General features: G+C 41.0%; 1 protein-coding gene across 1 annotated transcript in view; it reads right to left on the bottom strand.

Annotated features, from left to right (window-relative positions):
- The window catches only part of DNAJC1 (DnaJ heat shock protein family (Hsp40) member C1), a 452,461-nt gene that overhangs the window by 111,344 nt on the left and 330,126 nt on the right, over nucleotides 1–10,991 (bottom strand). The gene's annotated exons all lie outside the window — the stretch shown is intronic.

Raw genomic sequence — 10,991 nt, forward strand, 5'->3', positions numbered from 1 at the left:
AAAAAAAAAAAAAAATCCTTACAACTGGACCAATAAGCAGCATCACGATAAATGGAGAAAAGACAAAAATTGTCAAATAATTCATATTACTTGATTCTACAATCAATGCAAATGGAAGGAGCAGTCAAGACATCATATAACGTACTGCATTGGGCAAATCTGCTGCAGGAGACCTCTTCTCAGTGATGAAGAACAAAGATGTCTCCTTGAAGGCTAAGGTGCACCTAACCCAAGCCATGGTACTTCTAATTACTTCATATGCATTTGAGAGCTGGACAACGAACATGGAAGACGGAAGAAGAGTTGATGCTTTTGAGTTGTGGTATCAGTGAAGAATACTAAAAGTACCACTGCTAAAAGAATGAACAGATCTGTCCCGGAAGAAGTGCAGCTGGAATGTTCCTTGGAAGCGAGAATGGCCAGACTTCATCTCACGTACTTTGCTAATGTTGTCAGAAGGGACTAGTCCCTGGAGAAGGATATCATGCTTAGTAAAGTGGAAAGTAACGAAAGAGGGGAAGGCATTCAAAAAGATGGATTGACACAGTGGCTGCAATGATGGGCTCAGGTATAGCAAGGATCATGAGGCTGGCACAGGACCAAGCAGTGTTTCATTCTATTGTACATAGAGTTGCTATGAGTTGGAGCTGACTCGATGGTACCTAACAACAACAGTGCTTAAGGCATTTGACTGCTAACCAGAAAGTTGACGGTTCAAACCCAGCAGCCACACCCTGTGGAAGGAAGACTGGAAAATCTACTTACATAAAGATTTACTGCCTCAGAAACCCAAAGGGGGTCGCTATGAGTCGGCATTGACTTGATGGCTGTGAGTTTGGTTTGGTATGGTTTATTTGTATAGTAGACTTATCAATTCATAGTAAGACTGTGTTCAGCCAATCGTTTCTGGTAAAATTATAAAGACAAAGACAGAAAGGGCATATATAAAGGAAACCCACTGCACTGCAAGTTTTTCTTCATCTGCATGGTGCAGTGAATTACTTAATGTGGCTCTTCTAGCCATGGTCTTTGTGACTCCCACCAGATGATTGGGTGGAACTACGTATATGTGAGGTGCTTTGCAGCCTACCAAGGGGACTGGATAGCTTATTAGTAATGTAAATAAAATACACGGCACCTTTGTTGAGGTGGGCCCATGGAAAAAAGGTGTATAGAGCCCTAATATGGGGCTTAGTTTTGTCATTCCACTAGGTTTAAACTGAGCCCTCATAGAGGCAGAACGGGGATCTCAGTATCATCACAAAGGGAAAGCCAGGAGAGGAGCATGTCCTTGTGCCCAAGAACCCTGCTGAGACAAGGGCAGAGAGATGGCAGAGAGACAGAGGCAGCAGGACCAAGAGACTGGCATAAGACAGAGCAGTGGGCTTGCCAGCCCACGAAGAAAGAAAGCGGAGTGCTTCTGGGCAAGAGGCTTGTTGGTGAAGTGAACCTAGGTGATAGGTGAACCTAGGTGTACCTACAGGCAGAGCTAAAAGAGGTTTTTAACATTTGCCCGAACAGGGCAGAGGCCAGGTTGAGAGGCTGAAGGCCAGAGAAGCATGCCTTTAGGTATGGCTGAGGGGATGCTGTCCTGATTGAAGGACTGTATCCTGAGCACATTCCTGAACCTGAATTGTAACTTTCCTAATAAACTTCACAATCATGAGTAATGTCTGTGAGCTCCATGCAACCACTGCAAAGAATCATCCAATGCAACAGAGAAGGAGTGAGTGCCGTGGGAAGGATGGTTGGTGTCAGAACTGGTAAAAAGTTTGTAGGGTGGTGGCATGTGCAGCTTTGGGCTCCTGATAGTGAATTTCTCTTCCCCTCCTGAAATTAGAGGAGGTCAGAGGATACCAATCTCATGTCCTTTTTGCAGTATGTTACCCAGATATTTTCCCTGGTTTTAACTACCAATTCTATTCCAAAGTCTCTAACAGTTCATCTGTAAAATTCTGTATTAACAACAGTCTGCTGAATAATTCCTTCTGTATGTCCCACTGACATCATAAACCTACCATGTCCCAAACTGAGTGTATAATTTGTTCTCCCAAACTAGCACTTCCAACAATATTCCTTATTTTTGTTCAAGATACCAGTCTCTTCCAATCACCTAGTAGCCATTTTTGCTCCCCTTCCCCACCTGTGTCATCTTATATATCCATTCAGTTGACAAATATGGAGGATTTGACCTTCATAAAATATCTCCTCTGGTCTCTATTTTACCTGTCAGCTAACTAATTCAGGGCTTTATTATCTATTATTCAGAATACTGCATTCTAATTGGTCCTTCTCCTCCCATCAACCTTATTATTGAACCTAAACACTTCTGCTAAGGCGGCAAGGAGGCCACATCTTCTGACCTCCTCTGACTGCACAAGAGGAAGAGAGAATCACTATAAATAGCCCAAGGCCTATTCCTGTGAGGTCAGACATGCTGCCTACCTCCAGCCCTTCCACCAACCCTGACAGCAACTGTTCCTTCCACAGCACTCACCACCTTTCTGCTGAGTTCGGTAATTCATTGCAGTGGCCACACAGAATTCACAGATTATGGGGTTTATTAGCGAAGCACCAGGATACAATTCAAGTTCAGGAAAAACACTTAGTCTTTTTCAGCCTCCCGTCTCTCACAGTCTCTCTCCCAGCAGTGCATGTCCCTTGGTGTCTCTCTCAGCAATGTGTGTCTCTTGTGTCTCTTTCCCAGCAATGCGTGTCTCTCAGGGATGCATGTCCCTCAGGAGCGTGTTTCTCTCAGGAGCGTGCTTCTCTCAGCAGCATGTCCTCCTCAGCCAGCAGTCAGAGAGGGCCTTCTGCATCTAGGAGGCCTCCTTTTGAGGCTGGCAGAGTGGTCAAACTAGCCAATCATAACATCAGAATTCTAAGCACCTGAGAGACAGCCCAGAACACTGTTTTGTGCCACACCCAACAGAAATAATCCAGGTAGATAACTTTTACAATCAGGAGCTCCTCAGTTGCTCACAGCAAATTCCACCACGGAGTTTACAAATACTTATGGATAGAAAAGCCATACCAGGTAATTTACTACACCACAGGCCAGCCCCTGGCTTTTCTAGCCATTATCCCATCTCTTTTATACTTCAAAAATTAACATCCCCCCTTCACCATCAGTTTAAGAATAACCACACCCATGAAAAAGTGTAAGCCAGCCACTTCATGCCTTTATCTTTCCCCATTTTAAACTGCCAATTTCTAATTTGCTCATCCCTATCAAACCAGTACTCTGAGGAGACAAGCACGATCCTTTCTCTGAAGAATCTTCTGTTCTGCTTAGAAACTCTGGGCATCTGCATCCATAAACAAGCAAAGTCCAGCCCAGCACTAGCCATCAAATCCAGCAACTTAACACCAGCTCAATGTCAAACATCCTCCTCTTTGTTTGGTTGGGTTCTGGTCAGCTCAGCTGTAGGCATCCTGGCTAGGTCATGAGTACCAGCTGCCAAATTTGGGAGTCACACTCTTCCCTTCAGTTCAGACCAGCCAGCACCTTCTCTCACATCTTCAGTCCTCAGGGACAATTTCAGTGCCCATAGGCTCACAACCCCTTGCACATCAGACCAGCCAGCCCTTCCTCTCATCCCTAACCTCCATGGCCTAGGTCAAAGTGTACCAAACTCAGCCCGTTTCTTCTTTGCTGCACATCCCCCATTTCCACTCAAGTGGACCCAGGTGGTCACAAGCGAGCAACCTACAAGCCTACTGCTCACTGGCTTCCTTGTACTTTCAGTCCTGGAAGGGGTTTCTCTCATGGACCATGACTTTTCTGCCTTGATGCACCCAATGCCTAAATGATTGCTCAAAATTCAAAAAGCCAAACAGTCTTCCCCCCTCCAGGTCCTTTCTTCAAATGCAAATCTTCCGTTCCCTCAGTAGTACTGAGTGGGGCTCAGGTTTTCTACCTAAACTCCTAGTACTCTCTACACACAGGGCTTGAAACAGAAGCCTGTGTTTCTTCTGGGCAAATTCTATTTCCCCTTTTAAACATATCCAATCAAGTATCAGCTGAAGGAGGACTTAAACGCTCTCTATTATCCACACACCCCATAATAATTTCTAATGTACAAGCAGGTAAGAGAACATTCAATACCCATAGTACATTCAGATAAATACATAATCCAAAACACATAATCCTTTTTAAGACATTCCAGGTTTATCTTTTCTGCACCTTGATTACAATCCCATTCTATGCATATGGCCTTGGGCCTTTGGCTGGGTATAACCAAAAGCTCTAGATTCTGTATCAATCACCTCCTTTAAGAGGTAACACCAAACAACGTAACCATCTAAGAATCCAAAGTTTCACTTCCCAGGCCCTTCCTTCTTCCTTTTACAAAGTCTCATGCTTCTACGAGTCTCGAGCCACTGGAATGAATCCCACTGCTTCTGACACCAACTGCTAAAGAGGCAAGGTGGCCACATCTTTTGACCTCCTCTAACTGCACAAGAGGAAGACAGAATCACCATAAGTAGCCCAAGGCCTATTCCTGTGAGGCCAGACATGCTGCCTACCTCCAGCCCTTTCACCAATCCTGACACCAACCGTTCCTTCCACAGCACTCACCACACCTTTCTGCTGAGTTTGAAAATTCACTGCAGTGGCCACACAGAACTCACAGATTATGGGGTTTATTTGTGAAGCACCAGGCTACAATTCAATTTCAGGAAAAATGCTCATCTTTCTCAGCCTACTGTCTCTCACAGTTTCTCTCCCAGCAGTGCATGTCCCTTGGTGTCTCTCTCAGCAATGTGTGTCTCTTGCGTCTCTTTCTCAGCAGTGTGTTTCTCTCGGGAGTGCGTGTCTCTCGGGAGCGCGTTTCTCTCGGGAGCGCGTTTCTCTTGGGAGCGCGTTTCTCTCGGGAGTGCGTTTCTCTCAGACTTTATCTTCCCCATATCCTCCTCAGCCAGCAGTCAGAGAGAGCCTTCTGCCTCTAGAAGGCCTCCTTTTGAGCCTGGCAGAGTGGTCAAACTAGCCAATCATAACATCAGAATTCTAAGGACCTGAGGGACAGCCCAGAACACTGCTTTGTGCCATGCCCAACAGAAATACCCCAGGTAGATAACTTTTACAATCAGGAGCTCCTCAGTTGCTCACAGCAAATTCCACCATGGAGTTTACAAATACTTATGGCTAGAAAACCCATGCCAGGTAATTTACTACACCACAACTTCTAAAATTCAGACTTAATAACATCACTCCACTGCGTACAAAATACAGATTTAACACCTTAACTTCACATCAAAGATCTTCTAAATCTTTACAAAGTTATTTTTCATTTACTGCAACAAGTATCCTTTGATTCAGCTAAACTAAATTACTTCATATTCTTTGTAGTATACTTCTGAACATTGTTATTTCAAGAGTGCTTTATATCACACAAGTTCATCTTTCTGGAATGTATCTCTTTGCCTGCTTCCAATCATTCATAAGCCTTCTTTTTTTCCCTCTAAATGGAAGTAATCTTGCCATCCACTGAATTGCAGCCATACTTTATCTAAACCTCTCAAAAAGCTCTTACAGTCTACCTAAAATTATGTTCAGTTAGGTGTAAGTCTTCCCTTTTCAACTAGATGATACATGGCAGTGGTTAAGAGCATGGTTCTAAAGCTACCGACATGAGTCTGAATCATGGCTATGCCATTTATTATGTAAGTAATTTGATGGAAGAGACTACTTTGCTTCTCTGTACCTCAGTTTCCTCATGTGTATGAAGAGGATAATTATAGAATGTACCATATTGCAGTGCTATGAAAAGTAAATGAATATACGGAAAATACATACAACTTATGTGAGAAGCATAGGTAGTTATTGGTGGTGTTAGGTGTTATTGAATTGGCTCTGACTCATATTGACACTATGTACAACAACACTGTCCAGCCATGTGCCATCCTCACAACTGCTGCTATACTTGAGCCCATTATTGCAGCCATTGTGTCAATCCATCTTTGAGGGTCTTCGCCTTTTTTGCTGAACTTGCACTTTACCAAGCGTGATATCCCCAAGGAACAGTCCCTTCTGACAACATGACCAAAGTAGGTGAGATAAAGTCTGGCCATTTTCACTTCCAAGGAGCATTCCAGCTGCATTTCTTCCAGAACAGATTTGTTCGTTCTTCTGGTAGTCTATGATATTTTCAGTTTTCTTAGCCAACACAAATTCAAATGCATCAACTCTTCCTCAGTCTTCCTTATTTATTGTCCAGCTTTCACATGCATATACTGAATACCATGGCTTGGGCTAGGTGCACCTTAGTCTTCAAAGTGACATCTTTGCTTCTTAACCCTTTAAAGAGGTCTTTTGCAGCAGATCTGCCTAGTACAATGTAACATCACATTTCTTGACTGCTGGATCTATTGGTGTTGATTGTGGAACAAGTAAAATGAAATCCCTGACAACGTCAATCTGTTCTCCATTTATCATGATGTTGCTTATTAGTCCAGTTGTGAGGATTTTTGTTTTCTTTATGTTGAGGTGTAATCCATACTGAAGACTGTAGTCTTTGATCTTCATCACTAAGTGCTTCAAGTCATCTTCACTTTCAGCAAGCAAAGTTTTGTCATCTGTATATCACAGGTTGTTAAAGAGTCTTCCTCCAATCCTGATGTCACATTCTTCCTCATATAGTCCAGCTTCTCAGATTATTTGCTCAGCATATAGATTGAATAAATGTGGTGAAATGATACAACCCTGATGTACTCCTTCCCTGATTTTAAACCATGCAGTATCCCCTTATTCTGTTAAAAGGCAGCCTCTTGATCTATGTACAGGTTCCTCGTGAGCACAATTAAGTGTTCTGGAATTCCCATTCTTCTCAGTGTTACCCATAATTTGTTATGTTCCACACAGTTGAATGTCTTTGCACAGTGAATGAGACATAGGTAAATATCTTTCCGGTATTCTTTGCTTTCAGCCAAGATCCACTTGACATTAGCTTTGATATCCCCTGTTCCATGCCCTCTTCTGAATCCAGCTTGAATTTCTGGAAGTTCCCTTTCAATATACTGCTGCAATCATTTTTGAATTTTCTTCAGCAAAATTTTACCTGTATGTCAAACTGATGATATTGTTTGATAATTGCCACAGTCTGTAGATCACCTTTCTTTGGAATGGGCACAAATATTGATCTCTTCCAGTCAGTTGGCCAGGTACCTGTCATTCAAATTTCTTGGCATGAAGTTGAATAACTATCTCCAGCACTGCATCCATTTACTGAAACATTTCAAAAGGCATTCCGTCAAGTCCTGGAACCTTTTTTTTGCCAATTCCTTCAGTGGAGTTTGGACTTCTTCCTTTCAACACCATTGGTTCTTGATCTTTTCCTACCTCCTGAAATAGTTAAACATCACCCAATTCTTTTTGGTACAGCGACTCTGTGTATTCCTTCCATCTTCTTTTGATGCTTCTTGCATCATTCAATATTTTGCCCATAGAATCCTTCAATATTGCAACTGTAGGCTCAAATTTTTTCTTCACTTGTTTCAGCCTGAGAAATGTCAAATGTTTTCTTCCTCTTTGGTTTGTTAATTCATTACAATACTTTATCTTTTTGAGCTCCCCTTTGAAATGTTCTCTTCAGTTTTTTCATCTTATCATTTTTTCCATTTGCTTTATCTACTCTCCATTCAAGAGCAAGTTTCAGAGTCTCTTCTGATATCCATTTTGGCCTTTTCTTTCTTTCCTGTCTTTTTAATGACCATTTGCTTTCTTCCTGTAAGATGTTCTTGATGTCATTCCATAACTCATCTGGTTTTTGGTCACTGCTGTTCAATGTGTCAACTCTATTCTTCAGATGGTCTCTAAATTCAGGTAGGATGTAATTAAGATCATATTTTGGCTCTTGTGGACATGTTTTAATTTTCTTCAGCTTCATCTTGAACTTGCATATGAGAAAGAGATATCTGTTCCACAGTCAGCTCCTGACCTTGTTTTGACCGAAGACATGGAGCTTCTCCATCACCTATTTCCATAGATGTAATCAATCTGATTTCTGTGTATTCCACCTGGTGAAGTCCACATGTACAGCTACCATTTATGTTGTTGAAAAGAGGTATTTCCAATGAATAAGTCATTAGTCTTGCAAAGTTCTCTCATGCAATCTCTGGCATCATTTCTATCACCAAGGCCTTATCTTCCAACTACTGATTATTCTTCTTTGGTTTGAACTTTCACATTCCAATCGTCAGTAATATTCAACACATTTTCGTTGCATGTTTGATCAATTTCAGACTGCAGAAGTTGGTAAAAATCTTAAATTTCACCTCTGGCTTTAGTGGTTGGTACATAAATTTGAGTAACAGCTGCATTAACTGGTCTTCCTTGTAGACTTACGGGTATTATCCTATCATTGATAGCAGTATACTAAGGACAGACGTTGAAAGATTTTTGATGATGAATTCAATGCCATTCCTCTTTGTCATTCCCGGCACAGTAGACCATATGATTGTTTGATTCAAAATGGCCAATACCAGTCCATTTCAGCTCACTAACATCTAGGATATTGATCTTTATGTGCTCCATTTAATTTCTGACAACTTCCAATTTTCCTACATTCATACTTTGTATATTCCATGTTCTGGTTATTAACGGATGTTTGCAGGTGTTTCTTTCCATTTTGAGTTGTGCTCCATCAGGTCCATCCACATCATTAAGGTCGACTCTACTTTGAGAAGGCAGCTCTTCTCCAGATGTATTTTGAGTGTCTTCTAACCTGAGGGCTCATCTTCTGGCACTGTATCAGACACTGTTTCTGGGTTTTTTAAAATAAAGTTTTCCAGTAATATATCAATGTTTCCCTGTTATTCATAAGTTTTTCAGTGGCCAATTATTATTATTATTATTTTTTTTTTGGAAGGGGATGGCCCTGTCCTTCTCAGTGTGTCTTAGTCTGGAAGCTCCACTGTAACCTGGCCACCATGGGTGATCCTGCTGGTATTTGAAATACTGGTGGCATAGTCTCCAGCCTCACAACAACACATAAGCCACCACAGTACAATGAACTGACAGACAAGTTGTGGAGCATAGGTAGCCCCTTAATAAATTTTAGCTAATATTATCATTAAGGATAAAACTGAGTATGTCTTACTTATCTTTGTATCATCCAAACACAGTATTTTCCACATAACAGGTAGTCAGCAACTTTTTTTTAAATGGAAAAATAAATGCATCTGACAAAATACTAGATTAACAGTTCAAGGCACTATACCACCAAACATAAGATTAAATAGTAAAGCAATATTGCTGTAAGTATTCGGAAGAGGGGGAGATCACTGTACGGTGAGTTTGTAACGAAATACTTTATGAAAGAGAAGCTCACCAATGAAATGGTGCTTTTAAAAGGCCTAATATACAAGACGAAAACAGGAGGAACTGATGAGATAATAGTCAGGAAACTATTAGCAGTCATGAGATAATAAGAGAAAGAGATTTGACTAGGATGGCATCAATGAAATATTTAAAAGAGAGAGATGAAATAGAGAGAGATGTAGTAAAATCAGAATAAATTAGACTTAAATAAACAAGAAGTGAAATTAAAACAACAACAAAAAAGCCATAAAATCCTGTGTCTATGGCACTTCAGGCAGACTATGGTGCAAAAGGAGCTCTGGTAGCATAGTGCCTAAGGCACTTGACTGCTAACCAGAGGCTGGTGGTTCAAATCCACCAGCCACTCCTCGGAAGGAAGATGGAGCAATCTACTTCTGTAGTGATACTGCCTCGGCAACCCAAGGAGGGGTCGCTATGAGTCGGGTCTGACTCGATGGCACATAACAACAACAAGGTGCAAAAAACAGACGTGGGAAAGTTGGGGGAAAATTAAGTTCAATTTTATATATGATGAATTTAAAGTAAACTGTATGCTATGATAGGCAAGATCCTGTAGGTAGCTATAGAGGAAAGATGAAAAGTTTTGGTTAAAGATGTAAATTTGGAAGTCATCAGTTGATGGCTGAAAATGTAGGTACAGACGAACTAACAAGAATGAACATGGAAGATGGGTAAAGGACTAAAGAGTACAATTTGTGACAAAATTCCACCTCTGCCTCCTATAACTGAGAATGGCCTCTATTCAGATTTGTTGTTATTGTTATTAGGTACCATAGAGTTGATTCCAACTCATAGTGACTCTACATATAACAGAATGAAACACTGCATAGTCCTGTGCCATCCTCACTACCCTTGCTATGCTTGAGCCCACTGATGCAGTCACTGTGTCAGTCCATCTCATTGAGGCTCTTCCCCTTTTTCTCTGACCTGCCACTTTACCAAGCATGATATCCTTCTTCAGGGACTAGTCCTTTCTGACCACATGACCAAAGTCTGACCACATGAGAAGAAGTCTGATCATTCTCACTTCAAAGGAGAATTCCGGCTATTCTTTCAGGGTAGATTCATTCGTTCTTTTGACAGTCCATAGTATTTTCAGTGTTCTTCACCAACACCACAATGCAAAGGCATCAATTTAGTAATCTAGTATGATTAATTACATCTTATTATCAAACACCGTCAAAAACCATCAGCAATTGGAAAGATGTAGTATAAACTATGTGCCACCCTAGACATAATGAAAATTCCATGAATGCAGGGGCTATTATGTTCTCAAATGAATCCCCAGCTTAGTTCAGGCCTTGAAAATAACTAAGTATCAGTTAAATGAATGAATGAATAAAAAGCAGTGAAAAGTATGCTTGTGGATGAAAACACTATCTTTTAAAATTAAAAATAATAGCTAGGATGGCATGTAAATACAAACGAAATGTCAGAATCAGTAGTACACAGTTCTTGGAAGCATGTATTATTTGGAATTGAAAGAAAATGTCCTATTAATTGGAGTATCCATTGAAATTAGAGGAGATTATCAGGAGTTTTATTTTTATTTCTGTAACACATACATATTTATTGTTGTTGTTGTTGTTAAGTGCCGTTGAGTCGTTTCTGACTCATAGTGACCCCATGCACAGCAGAACGAAACACT

This window comes from Orycteropus afer, unplaced genomic scaffold (assembly GCF_000298275.1).
Source record: "Orycteropus afer afer isolate SDZICR_OR568_19922 unplaced genomic scaffold, OryAfe1.0 scaffold00035, whole genome shotgun sequence".
Lineage (NCBI taxonomy): Eukaryota > Metazoa > Chordata > Mammalia > Tubulidentata > Orycteropodidae > Orycteropus > Orycteropus afer.